General features: G+C 40.3%; 1 protein-coding gene across 3 annotated transcripts in view; it reads left to right on the top strand.

Annotated features, from left to right (window-relative positions):
- The first annotated feature begins 352 nt into the window (after nucleotides 1-352).
- MYRIP (myosin VIIA and Rab interacting protein) overlaps nucleotides 353-13,399 on the top strand; it is a 409,112-nt gene continuing 396,065 nt past the window's right edge. For 2 of the 3 annotated variants that reach the window (XM_023231569.2, XM_023231568.2), the window contains exon 1: nucleotides 353-663. The gene's annotated coding sequence lies outside the window, so the exon portion shown is untranslated. The remainder of the gene's footprint in view (nucleotides 664-13,399) is intronic. The other variant, XM_023231570.1, reaches the window with a different exon arrangement.

Raw genomic sequence — 13,399 nt, 5'->3', positions numbered from 1 at the left:
AAGGACCTGGAGTTGCACCTGGGGGCTCCGGAACCGCGGCCCCAATACTGCACTGCGCCGCAGGGAAGAGCCCCGGGAGGGGCGCGGGTCCCCGCCCCGGGCGCGCGCAGCCCTGCCCCGCCTCCTCCCGGTGCGCCCCGCCCATCCCGGCGCGTGCCGCCCGCGCGCCCAGGGTGCTCTGGAGGAACCGGCCCGGCGGGCACCCCTGGCCCCGGCGCAGGCGCGATCGCGGGCCGCCCCTCCCGCCGGGTGCCCTGCACGCGCCCCCGCCCCGCCTCCGCACGCTCCCCCGCTCCGGGCGCCTCTGATTGGCTGTCGGCCTGGCCAGCAGGTGTCGGCCGCGGCTGCGGCCAGGCTGGCCCTAGCAGCCTGCGGCGCCGGCGCCTCCCTCGCAGCCGCTGCTGCCAACGCCGCCGCCGCGCTCCCGCCTCCTGTGGGTTCCCGGGCTCCCGCTGCGGCTGCAGTTCTGGCAGCCGAGCCCCCGCGGTGCTGCAGCCCAGCTTTAGCGCGCAGACCGACCCGCGCCCCTTCCTCGCCGCCGGCAGCCTCTAATACACGCGCCGCGCTGCGGCAGGTGCCTTGGGCGCACTGAGGCTCGGTGGCCTGAGCCCGGCCGCCATCGATGACCCCGGTCACAGACCTGCTTCAGGCTAGCCAACCCGTGTGAGTACCGTCCGCCTCCCTCTTCTCTCCTCTGGCAGCTTTGCGCCACTCTCCCCTCAACATTGCCGCAACTTCGGGGGTGGGTGTGTGAAGGTGTGGAGGTGTCTCTCACGCTCCCCCGCAACCCGTGCGCGTCCGGAGCCAGGAACCCTAGGCGCGGCCAGTCAGCCTCTGCGGAGGGACGAAGGGCGGGGGTACTTGAACTTGCTCAGGGATCATCGCGGAGTCACAGTCGCCTCTTTCTCTCGCTGCTGGGGCGGGAGCTCGCCTCTGCGTTTCCCTCGCGTTTTCCGATCCCGGCTGGCCACGTAGCGCTTGGGCTGCGGTTCACCGCGTACCTACTGCGCTGCGGGCGCACAGGCGGGACGCCTCAAACCATCCGGTAAGCGCCCCGCAGCAGCCCAGCTCGGTGGACCTGACTCTTTCAAACTCTTAATTTCTGTAAAACGGGGCTAATCAGGGACTCGTTCAAGGTCACAGCTGGTGCTCAGAGTTAGAACACAGGTGGATTGCGTCTGGCCCTCGCCTGCGGGCTGCCTGGGGAGGGGAGCGCTGTTGGCGGGGCAATCACTTCAATCACTTCAGCTTCATCCAGTATTCCTCCTCATACTCCCTTTCCGCCAGAGCCGCCAGACTTGAAAAGGTAGGGAGCCAATCCCAGGGGGCTCTACATAGATTTGGAGGTAACGGCGGGGAATCTTCCTGATGGAGGCGTGGAGCGGAAAGATTCAGTAGTGGGAACCCCAAGACCTGAGGCTTTTTTGGAGCACTTGCTCCCCTTCTTGTTCCTTAATTTACTGACGTCTTGGCAGGGTAGGGGAATTTGTTCTTAGATCCGCCCTGCTCCTCTTTTCTTTTTCCAAATAAGCACTGTCCCCAAGGATAAGTACGGATCCCAAAACTCTTAAATGCACACACCGGTTTGGGCCTAGGGACTTCCTAAGAGAAGCGAGTACGCTGTGAGCTTGGTTCGCTAACGTTGGCTCCTATCTGCTCCTAGAAAATGCCTTCAGTCTGGCTTCATTTCCATGCTCTCCATCTCCCCGACCATGATCTCGATTTGTTGATTTTCCTGATACTTTCTTAGGGGAGGAAGACTGAGACTGGGGGCTGGCCAGTCTTGGTGTATGTAAATGACGTCGGATGTGATTCTTTTACTCCAGATCCTTTGAGGTGGCTCCAGTGGGGCCGCCTGTGGTGTTGTGGGCGCTTCTCAGAGCTCTGGGCTGGGGAGAGGGTCACCTAGCCTCTCTTGCAACTCAGCCTCCCCCACCACAACTCTGAAACTCAGCCATGAGATCACTACTTAGTTTTGTGATGACTGACCAGCATCTTTGAACCTGAACTTTTTCATTTATAAAATGGAATAATCCCCGCCGCCTTTCAATCTTACCAAGGAACTTGGCGTTCAGAGGATATGATAAATGTGGCAATGCACTGGGGTTTTATTAAAAAGTCGAAGGAAGATGGTTCAAGGCATCCGGGGCTATAGGTGGAAATGGAGGTAATTAAAAATTTTTTACAGCAATATCTGGGACCCTGTTTGCAGATTTAAAAATCTTCTTTTTAGAGAAATTTAGTTTACCAAGACTTTGAACATACTGCTTTCCATCTTCCTGCTCATGTTCCTTTGCCTGGCCATGGGCAGCTGCAGCTCTCCTAATTACCCACCCCTACCTCCATCTGCGAGCTGTCTCTGTGGGCCAAAAGCTGTGTCTGTGGGACTGTTTCTGGAAAGTGGGGGGAGGCTCTGTGTGTGTGTTGTCTCTGAGGAGTCAAAGTGTGACTCTAGAGATGGTGTGTATCTCTTGGTGGTGCAGTGTTCTATGTAGTCTGGGTTTCATCGGCGTGTATGGTGGAAGAAGGGAGAGTTATCTGGCTGCAGAATTTGTTCACTTTTGAGAACATGAAGTGTTAGCCATACTCAGCTCAGTCATTTAAACTAGCAGTAGCATAAATTATGTCCTGTCTCCTTTCTCCCTCCCCAGAGGGATTCCCGATGGCTGAAAAATACCCAGTAGAAAACAAGGCTTCCCCCTGATTTTGCCTTCGAATTATTTTTGTGTATGCACAGACTCTTGTCTGAAAGCCAAGTTAAAGGGAGATGACTGATCAGACCTTGGTGAATTTAACAGTCTATTGAAGTATAATTCCAGAAAATAGTGCAGTTCTGAAGGATACACTCAATGGATTTTCTCAACTGAGCACACCTGTGTAACCAGTGCCCTGATTAAGACCAGAATATTTCCAATCTTCCCATTACCCCTACCTACAGGCACTATCCTCCAAGGGTAGCCATCATCCTGCTTAGTTTTATCAGGTTAGTTTTATTTTTATTACTATTGTTATTTATTTTATTATTTTAGTTCCCAAGCTAAAATGACACTTCCTGATGATTTTCTACCTCCTTTTTAATAAATGCAAACCAAGAGTAGTTATACCTAAACCAGTACAGAAAAATAGAAGGAAGAATTTAGCCTTACAATCTGAGTGAAGAGTGATTTGGTTGTCCCACCACACCCTGATCATTAGTTATTTGGTGGTGTAACAAACCTGATCCCAGATATAACAGTGCTGACATTGGTCAATGGAGGCTGGCTTGTTCCCATAAGAGCTTTTTCGCAGAGTGAATTAAAGTAATGCAAATATGAAATTATGTGATATTAAAATATGAATGAAGAAAAACTGAATAGATTCTCATTTGATACATAAAAATGAAATATTTTGAATTCCTCGAAGATAAAAAGTTGACAGAGAATCAGAATTTGAAAGCTGACTGATTTATGAACTGTTGATGTCGTTGCCACATGGTGGCGCCAGGTTGGCTGGAGAACTGAAATACCTACCATCTTTTACCAAGCTCTCAGAAAGGAATCCCAGGAATAAAATCCAACAACTCAGTATCTCTGAACATGATTTCCAACTACTATTTTCCATATCTAGCAAGTAGATCCCTAGTGTGGTCCCTACTACTATATCCATGGGTAGAACTCTATCCCAGCTCTTTATGAAGATGGCCCGTGGGATGGGGCAGGTGCTTGCTGGAGGGAGCTGGAGGTGAGACACTGTTGCCTTTTCCTCAGTAAGATGGAGTTAAGGTGGTATGTCCTTGTGATTTGAAAGAGGGTTAACTGAGAAGCAAGCTTAGGTCACCTCATCCTACCCCAGAATCTCTTCAGAGGTTTGAGGGAAGGAGTTCTCATTCCAAAGGCTGGTATCTCTTTTCACAGAGCCCTGTCCATGCTGAACCTGGAAGAATATATAGGCCTGGCTGTATTGTTGCTAGAAGACATGTCCCAACATCCACACTACTGTTGCTAGAAGATATGTCCCAACATCCCACAGAGCACGCCCAAGTTACCCAGGAGATGTGGGGATATTGTATCCAGATATGGAGAAGGCTAAATGGACCCAGCTGGTGCCCTTCTCCCATCCATCACCTTTTGTTTTTATTGTCAGCATGACTGAGATGCTGTTTAGAAGATTGTATTCATTTGGTGGCTTCCATGCCCATAATCACCAAGAGTGTTGAGTGTTTGTCATGTGCTGGACACTATAATTATATTTATTTACTCTTCACAATAGGAGGAGGATGGCTTTCCCATTTTATAGATAAAGGAACTGCTCCTTGAAAGTTACACACTCTACGTTTACACACTATGAAAGCCAGAGTGAAGGTTAAGAGCCGAGTCCCTGAGACAACATCCCTAGCTGAGTTGTACTCTTCTACAGCGGCCAGAAGGTGGAGGGGAGTCTTATATGTAATTCTTTTGTCCTCCCTGGCATCTTCTCTAGCACTTTACATGTAGCCACTTAAGTGTAAGTGTGGAATTGCTGTAAATACAAAAGTCTGTCATAAGCAAGAAGGACAGTGAAAGATGAGAACTTGGGGTCAATTCCATTCAGCCTGCAATGTTGGGACTCAGTGTGCCTACTAGAGTGTGTAGTTTTATTATGTGTTTAAAACACCATGTTATGGACACCCGTCTTATCTATTTTTTGTGATTTTTTTTTTCACCTAACACTTTTTTACATGTGTTGATAACGTATATTGGTCATTGTAAATCTAGTTGATTCATTTTAGCTTAGCATTCCTTTGATATGCCACAGTTTATATATTGATTGATAAAAGATTTTTCTATCTCTTGCTATTATTAAATATATTTCAAGGAATATCCTTGACAAGATCTTGTAGAAATGTACAAGAGTGTGTCTTGGGCATATATCCTCAGAAGGCGAATAACTGGGTAGTAGGATATGTATGCTTAAATCAATATTCATCTGTTATTTTAGCTCTCCTAGGTTTGGCAGGTTGCCCTCCTACTGCATTGTGTTGGAGTTCCTTGTATTCCCAAATCTTTGGCTGTGACTGGTATTAATCAGATGTTTTGATTTGGGCTAATCTGAAAAGCATGGAATGTATTTCACTGCTCTTTTACTTTGCATTTCCCTTAAAGATTATCTTTTTAATATATAGTTTTAATATAGTTTTACAGTTTTCTTTTTTGTGTCTTGCCATTGGTTTTTTTTACTGGCAAAACTTTGTTTTTCATAGTTGGGTCTTTGAACTCCTCTGAAATTTATATATCTGTGTTGTTGAGGCAGGGGTGTAATTGTTTTCCATATTGAAAACCATTTACCCCATTATCATTTCATGAATAGTTTCCTATTTTCTCACTTATTTTGTTGCCATCTCTGACGTAGGCTAATTTCTGTTATATCCTTGGATCTGTCTCTTGACTCTCTGTTCTACTCATCTTTTTGTGATTCCTGAGCTAATACCATTTCATTTAATTATTAAAGCTTTATAATAAATCTTCTCTTACCCTTTTCCCCTAAAACTGTCTTGGCTGTTCTTGATGCTTTAGGCTTCAGCATGAATTTTAGGATCTATCCCTTCCTATGAAAATTCCTGTTATAATTTACATTGAATCTAAAGGTTAATTAGAGGAGACTTTTTATCTTTTCACTATTGATATGTTCCTTTCATGGACATGGCCTATCGGTATACATTATCTTTTAGGTCATTCTGCAAGACTTTATAATATTCTCCATAAAGGTCTGAAACTTATATTAAGCACCTTATAGGTTTTCATTATCATTTTTCAATTAACAGCTCTATTGAGGTATAAGTCACATACTATACAATTCACTCATTGAAAGTTTACAATCAGTGTTTTTAGTAAATTTGCAGGGTGTACAGCCATCAACACAATCTAATTTTAGAATATTTTTGAACCCTGCAAAATAAATCCTGTACCCATTAGCAGTCATTTCTCGGTTCTCATCCCTCCAAACATCCTACCACACACCCAGCCCTAGGTAACCTTACCAATCTACTGTCTAAGTCTATACATTTGCCAATTCTGGATATTTCATATAAATGGAATCATACGGTAATATAGTATGTGGCATTTTGTGTCTGGCTTCTGTCACTTAGTGTAATGTTTTCAAGGTTATCTGTGTTGCTGAACGTATCATTGCTTCATTCCTTTTTATTGGTGTATTTCGTCATATATATACATCACATCTTAGTATCCCTTCATTAGTCCTTAGAAGTTTTATTGCTCTTGTGAATGGGATCATGTCTCCTCTAGCTACATATTTAAAATTGGTTATTGCCAGTATATAGTAAGGGGGCTGGTTTTATGTATTCTAATTTTCTATTTAGCGTTTTTGTTGGCTTGTAGATTCTCTGGATGTTCTGTAGAAAGCCATAGGTACTACAAGTAATGGTGGTTTTGTTTTTTCTGTTTTAAAACTTTATATATTTTTTTCCTTTGCATATTACACTGCCTAGGGCCTCTGGCATAATGTAGAGTAATAATGGTGATAGTGGACCTCCTAGTCTGGTATGACTTTGATAATGCTTTTAAATATTCACCAAGAGTATGATGGTTACTTTAGGCTTGTGGTAGATATGCTTTAACGTGTTAAGGAATTGTATACTTTTGGTATTCTAATAGTGTTTGTTTTTTTCAATTATGCTTATGTTAAATGTTTATCATATTTTTTATATCCTCTTTAACAAAGTTGAATTATTAGCTATAATGTCAATTCATTTTGTTTTCCTTCCAAAGTTTGTATTATGAAAACATTATATTTTCAAGCGTAAAATTATATTTTAATGTTGAATTTGCCTTTTCAAATCATACTGACACCCTATCCTGAGGGTAAACTCCCCTCGTAGGTATTTTTCTTTCTTCTCTTACTTGAGGATCAGTGTCTTGAAGAAAGATCAGACTAACTGAAGAGTTTACAAAGGCAAATAAATATGAAGCACTCTGAACAGTGCCTGGCACATAAGTATTCGTTATTATCATAACTATACAATGTAGTTAGTAATAAATTATCAAAGAGCATTGATTTGGAGTCCTGAGGAGGAGGATTCACTAGGGGGACGCCTGCCCAAATGGAGTGGCTAATGGGGAATGTGGGATTTGACCTGGCGTTTGAAATTAAATTAAACTAAATGTGTTAATATAAAATGTACTTATAGAAATATAGGCAAACAGAAAGAAAAAAGTAAAAATCACCTATATTCCCACCACTTAGTCGCTTTTGAAATTTTTATATATTTTTTTCCAGAGGTCATTTGATATTGTATACATAGATGCAAACCTTATAAAATATTCATTTTCTGAATCTCACTAGTTATTAAGCCTTCATAATGATAACAGCCTTCACATCATCACATGAAAACATTCATTAATGGACTGTCTGTCCACTTATATGGAGGTTCCCATTCTGATGTCTTAACATAGTACTAATGAGTGTCTGTCTACTAAGCATCATTTTCTTTATGGGCCAGTTGCTCCTCAGTTATATAGGATTTTATTGGACATGATAGTACAAATTCATTGTAGAGTAGAATTGCAAATCTTGCAAAAGATGGAGAACTTCGTGAAATTGATGAAACTAGGTTGACAATCTGCAGAAAACATTTGCTCGTTGTTGAACACATTGATTGCTGACAGCCTTAAACATGGTAAGGATCGAAAAAAGAGACAGTATCTGTATGCTCCAGAAGAGAATGAGTTGAATGACAAAATAGGCAGAGGTCTTTTTGATGCCGATCCTCAAATAATTTTTCTCAAAAGTGATACTCTTTCTGAGCTTGTCAAAAATGTCAAATGCTCATTGAAGAATGTTTTGTACTCTTTAAGTTTGCTGGGAAATTTATGCCCCAAATATGAAAACATGATTTATTTTAAGGTAACATTTTCCACCAGAAATATAATGCTAGGAGTACATGTAGTTTAAACTCTTCTCATGGGCACATTAAAAATGTTTTTAAAAATGGTGGAACTAATTTTAATAATATATTTAATTTAATTCAGTATATCAAATATACTTTTGTATACATTTCAAGATATAATCAATATAAAATTATCAATGGAGTGTGTGACATTCTTTTTTCTATACTAAGTCTTTGGAATCTAGAATGTATTTTATACCCACAACACATTTCAACTGGACTAGTCACATTTCAAGTGTTCAGTAGCCACATGTGCTGGATAGTGTGGTTCTAAGAACTAGTGTAAAGTTGTATATCAAAATTTGCTAAAACATTAAATAAAATGTATCTTCTTGTTTTTTCTCCCTTAAAAGGTAATACTAATCAAAACTTTATTTCCCTTTATTTACTTTGATATTTTAAGTGGATTCACTTTAACTGACTTTTCTCTGGTAACAAGTATCCTTGAATAATATGGACCATATGAATTTTTTTTTTAATAAAGTAATATTTTAAAAAACAACATGTCAGCAACTTTAATGCCAGTATTCATTCTTCTGTCATTACTTTCATCCTTCAAATAATCTGTTTAATCTATATACCATAATTTGTTCAATGAAACCATTCTTTTAAGACACTAGGCACTTTAGGCTTTTATTAACTTCAACTTTGTAGACATTCTTTGTTTTTTTGAGATGAAGTACTTTGTCAAAGTTAGTTTACTTTAAGCTTTTGATATATATTTTCAAATAACCCTCCAGAAAAGTTTATAAATTTATCTTGCCATTAGTAGTATACGAGTATGCCAAATTCCCATGCCTTGCCCTTGATAAGTATGATTATTAAATAACAATGCTAGTTTCTTGGGCAAAAAGAAGAACCCCAGAACCTTGCTTTTTATTTCACCTTTCTCTACTGGTGAGGCAGAATGTATCTGCACATTTATTGGCTCTTCATGGCCAACTTCACTATAGAGTTATCCATGGAGGTTGCTTTTTATTTCCTGTGCATTCTGTAACTTGCATTTATTACTTGGTGTTTTTGAAAGAATAGTTAAGTTGTTTTACCCAGATCATGTTCATATTTTTAACTACTAAATACCTTTCCATCATATGAAATAACATGTTTTTTAAATGTGTTTTTCTATGATAGACTTTTGATTGTTTCTTTAATTTTTGGGGGATATTGCATAGATGCATTCAGTAAACATCCTTGAAATTTATTTATGCACATGTACAAGAAACTCTTGAAGATATATGCCTAGAAGTGAAGTTGCAGGGTCTTATTTTATGTAAACTTTGAATTTGACCATTTGATGCCAAATTACTCCCCAAAGTGACAATACTAATTTAAATTGCTATAGCAATGTAGATGGATAGTATCTGTCACGTTAAAGAGATAATACTACAGAAGGAAGAACAAAGATGTTAAAGGAGAAAACATATAGATATATATTTTTGTGTATATATAAATACCCTAAAGTTCAAATAGGAAGCTCAGAGGTTTTTGACCTTTTCATTTTGAATATTGCATCATATAAATGATTATACATAAATATATCATAAACCTTATATAAATATTTACTGGCTGGGCACAGTGGCTCATGCCTGTAATCCCAGCACTTTGGGAGGCCGAGGCGGGTGGATCACCTGAGGTCAGAAGTTCGAGACCAGCCTGACCAACATGGTGAAACCTCGTTTCTACTAAATACAAAAAATTAACTGAGCATGGTGGTGCATGCCTGTAATCCCAGCTACTTAGGAGCCTGAGGCAGGAGAATTGCTTGAACCCAGGAAGCTGAGGTCGCAGTGAGCCAAGACTGAGCCATTGCACTCCAGCCTGGGCAACAAGAGTGAAACTCCATCTCAAAAAAAAAAAAAAAAAAAAAAAATTACCTAACTGGGGAGAACTGGTAAGAGTTTAAATGGTCAGTTATTTAGTAGTGCCTTTAATGAGGACAGACTACAAGAGGAAGTAAGCACCTGTTGGGGAGAACCAGGAAAGCACCTCTGTCCAGCTCTGCCCCTGTCTCCCCCATCCTGGGGGGTAGATTCTACCATTGGACGATTATTCCTTTTTGTCTTCTCTTCTGTTAAAATTTAGAAGACTTTTGTTGGGGTAACTCCAAAGTAACAATGTTACAGTAACACCCTAATGTGAATGAATTTATGTGATCAATTGCTAGTGACAGGAAGACCAGAACAGTGTGACACTACCAGAGGTTAGTGAGGAAATGGCTGATAGGTGGACTTGGTTGGGGGATGGGCTGGATGATTTACTAAAAGAAACCTCACCCACTTCCAACTTACGCTAAGGATGAATTCTGCATTTCTGCAGGGAAAGTAAAGGAAGTTTATGAAACTGTGTGCCTAAAGGCATCCAGAAAATTGTTTTTCGTTTTTTATTCAATCATTACCTTCCCTAGATAATTGAGTTAAATTTTCTGTGTATATTTATATATCATCATCTGGGGCAAGAAAAAACACTGTATGGAATTCCATTTTGTGCCTATGGTTTACAATGTGATACCACTGATGAGACAGATGTGTGATCTGCAGCTGGGATACACAAATCCATGCTGTGGGCTGACAGTTTAATCTTACTGAGCTGACACTGGGGAAGAGAATGCAAGACGTGTGTGCCCCAGGAAGGGTGAGTGCCTGGAAAACAGGTGCCCATGACCTCGGGATCTAATGTGACTATTTGCCAAAAGCCTCAAATAATCTTCTGACACTGAATCCTGGTGGCTCAGGTAACTGTCCTGCGATATGATTCTCTCTTTTTGGTATGAAATGTAACTATCTCAAAGTGTATTGAGTCATTTTCTAGGCTGGCAAGCCCAGATGACAGGATTCTGGTGAAATCTTTGGGGAAAAGAAAAATACCCAAGCCTCTTTACATGATGGCTTTTTTTTTTTTTTTTCTTAAGCTGAAGAGATCCAAATCTGTGTAAGCAGTACTTCCAGTTCCTAAAACCTCTTTCTGACTCCCTCTTGAAAACCTCTGTCTCCAACATCATTTCATTTTATCCATGTAGCTCCAGCCTCAGGAAATATGGCAGGTGCTGCTTTTGTGTTTGTGTTATATGAATATGGTTTTGTTGTTTTGTTTCTTCTGAGAAACAATTTATTAATCATTAGGGATTTTGATTTACTAGACTGATACGTAAATAGTATTATGTTTGAGATGAGTATCTTTCTTTTACAGCTAATTATAAGAAAAATCAGAAATGCTGTTTTAATTGTTTTAATCCTTGTTCAAAGTCTTTTAGAAGCCCACCAATCAATTTTTCAGCTCTGTGGTCCAGTGAAGGTCAGGTGCCTCTCCTAGAACTGCAGATCTTGCAGTCTGGTTCTGGAATGTTGCTGAGATCCCCTAAAGGCTCCTTCATGCTCCCAGGTCTGAATCCTTCCTTTTGCAGGTTCCAGGTACCTGATGCATGTTCTTTCCACTGCCCCTGCCACCACCCATTTTCTGCTTGGGCTTCTTTTCCCTTAGGCTGCTGCTGATGGTGGATGGGGATGCAATGCTGACATTTTCCCTTTCTCTGTTATAAATGAACCGAAAACAACAAAGAGAATGAAAACCAGAAGACCAAACATTTTTTGCAAATCTGAAAGATGGTTAAAATTGCTTCCCCAAAAGTTGGAAACATGGCCAGAAAAAGTGGGATCATGGGAGGTGCATGGAAGGAGGCAGAGGGATGTGCTCTGCATGTTTAGTCAAGAGCACTTGAAGGTGAGATTTTCTACTGGAGTGCAACACCCAAGTCTCTTGTATGTAGTGGGATAAGGAAGCCTGCAGAGGCAGCGAACACTTCCTGCTGTCCACCACTGCCCACCGCCGACCCCTGCACCACCCCGCCCTGACTTAGTGTCTTCTTTGCCTCTTGGCCAGTCTCTCCAGAGTTTTTACTTGTTCTTTTCAGACTTTCCAAAGGACCAACTTTTGGCTTTGTCTTCTCTATCCTATCATTGTTTCTATTTATTAATCTCTGTTCTCATCTTTATTATTTCTTTCCTACTACATCTTGGGTTTTTTTCCCCCTAATCTCCTAAATTTATATGATTAATTCATTAATTTACAGCTTCACTTCTTTCCTATATATGCATTTTGGATTATAAATTTTTCTCTAAGTATTGCTTCAGCAATGTTTTTATTTCACAAGTTTTGATATATAATTTTGTTATTGTTCACACGTAAGCTTTTAAATTTTTCATTATAATTTCTTCTTTGAGTTATGACTTATTTATATGTTTTTTCCTAGAACTTTTTAATATTTTTTTTTATTTTAATTCATGGTGACCAGAGAATGTGGTCTACATGATTCCAGTTATTTGAAATTTGTTGATGCTTGTTTTGTGGCCTGGTACATAGTCATTGTTCATAAATGTTCCATGACTTCTTGAAAAGAAAGTTATTGGTTGCAGAGATTCATATCTGTTTATTAGCTTAAGTTAGTTAATTATGTTATTCAAATATTCCATTTTTTACTGATGTTTTTGCAGTTTGGTTAATCAGTTATTGAAGAAGTATATGAAGGCCAATTTATTAATTTCATCTTGTGCTTTCATTTTGTTTTGTATATTTTGAAGGTGCATTTTTGTTTAAGTATATACCATTATGAGAAACCCTCTTAGTCTCTAGTAATACCTCTTGTTTTTAAGTCTGTGTTTAATAGAGCTATACTGTGCTGTATTTTTAAGTTGACGTATCATAATTATACATATTTATGGCATGTAATGATGTTTCAATATATATGGTGTACAGTGATTAGATCAGGGTAATTAGCATGTCCATCATTTCAAACATTTATCATTTCTTTTTGTTAGGTACATTCAATGTCATACTTCTAGCTATTTGAAACTCTATAAGAAGCTTGTCTGTGGCCCGTGGGCTGCATGCAGCCCAGAATGTCTTTGAATGTGGCCCAACACAAATTTGTAAACTTTCTTAAAACATTATGAGATTTTTTTTGTGATTTTTTTTGTGTGCTCATCAGCTCTCATTAGTGTTATTGTATTTTATGTGTGGCCCAAGACAATTCTTCTTCCAATATGGCCCAAGGAAGCCGACAGATTGGACACCTCTGCTCTATAGCATATTATTATTAGCTGTAGTCATCCTGTAATGCTGTAGAACACTAGAATTTGTTACTCCTATCTAGCTGTAATTTTGTATCCTTTAACAAATATCTCCCTTTCTCTACCCTTCCCAGACTCTTTCTACTGTCATTTGTATGAGATCATTCTTGTTTTAGCTTCCACAAAGGAGTGAGAACATGCAGTGTTTAACTTTCTGTTCCTGACTTATTTCACCTAACGAAATGTCCTCCAGTTCCATTCATGTTTCCACAAATGACAGGATTTGATTCTTTTTTATGGCTGAATAGTATTTCATGGTGTGTATATACACCACATTTTCTTTATCCATTAACCTGATGTTGGACATTTGGCTGTTGTGAGTAGTGCTGCAGTAAACATGGGAGTGCACATAGCT

Source organism: Piliocolobus tephrosceles, chromosome 2, assembly GCF_002776525.5.
Source record: "Piliocolobus tephrosceles isolate RC106 chromosome 2, ASM277652v3, whole genome shotgun sequence".
Taxonomy (NCBI): Eukaryota; Metazoa; Chordata; class Mammalia; order Primates; family Cercopithecidae; genus Piliocolobus; species Piliocolobus tephrosceles.
The sequence above is the reverse complement of the archived record's forward strand: the minus strand, read 5'-3'. Positions and strand labels throughout refer to the sequence as shown.